At 49.1% G+C, this 1,025-nt stretch overlaps 1 protein-coding gene across 1 annotated transcript in view; it reads right to left on the minus strand.

Annotated features, from left to right (window-relative positions):
- Positions 1-1,025, minus strand: part of SFTPD (surfactant protein D) — a 9,692-nt gene that overhangs the window by 538 nt on the left and 8,129 nt on the right. The window lies entirely within an intron of this gene.

A 1,025-nucleotide genomic window follows, 5' to 3' on the forward strand; every position in this document is an offset into this window, starting at 1 on the left:
TCTCCCCTACACTTCGGCCATTGGGGAAGAGATCAGCTAGAAGAAGAGGAGATTCAGGTTGGGCTGTGGCCACACCTCGTCAGAGCTCAGGGACTCAGACACCTCTGTGCTCCAACCTGTGCTTCTCAGACCTCCCATATGAGGGTGTCGGGGCACCAGAGAGAATGCAAGTGAGATACTCAGTTCCAGAGCATCCCCAGCTCCCTTATAAGGTGGTACCATTGTTCCCCATTTACAGATGAGAGCATTAGAGCTCAGAGAATTTCAGTAAGAGGTCCAAAGTCATGCTACCATCAAATATGCATGTAGGGATTAAACTTCCTGACGTCAAAGCTCAGACATTTCTATTTCAGCTCAAGCCGTATGCCAGAATCTATTTCTCAATTAATATGTAAATTAAGCAACTTCCCTCAGGTTGATAACCATGTAGTCTGGGCCAGTATTTGAGAGTGCAGAAAACACAATACAGCCAGCCACTGTCATCCCTGCATAAGAAGCAGGGTATGTGCTGTATGATGGGGTGGGAGAAAAGAGGATAGGGTGGGATATCTGAGGGCTGTCATGTGCTAATCTCTACTCATGGCCTACTGGCATGCATGTGGGTGATGCCCCAGCCAGATGGGGGAGATGCCAGGGAGGGAAGGAGGGCAAGGGGTGCATGGGAGGCAGGGGTTGGGGTTTGCACTGAAGAGAGCCCTGAATGGGAGCCAGAAGACCAAACATTCAGACCCACCCTGGCAATGACTGCCTGGGCAAAGGAAAATCAATTCCTTATCAGGATTTCCAATTCCTCATCTCTACAGTGAAGCCTCACTTTATAAAACATCACTTATGTGATGTATCAGGTATCTCTTTATTCCAGCTCATCTCCATCCCTGTGGCTTATAGGCTCAAGGATGGATATCTGCAAAGGATATTGGTCCCTCAGACTCTAGAGAGGCTGTGCCCTTGGACTTCTTGGGGAAGGCAGAGTCCAGGGTACACCCTGGCCCACTGGTCTTCACCTCTGAGTATTTCTAACAAGG

Source organism: Otolemur garnettii, unplaced genomic scaffold, assembly GCF_000181295.1.
Source record: "Otolemur garnettii isolate 467f Iridium unplaced genomic scaffold, OtoGar3 scaffold00008, whole genome shotgun sequence".
In the NCBI taxonomy this organism is placed as follows: domain Eukaryota; kingdom Metazoa; phylum Chordata; class Mammalia; order Primates; family Galagidae; genus Otolemur; species Otolemur garnettii.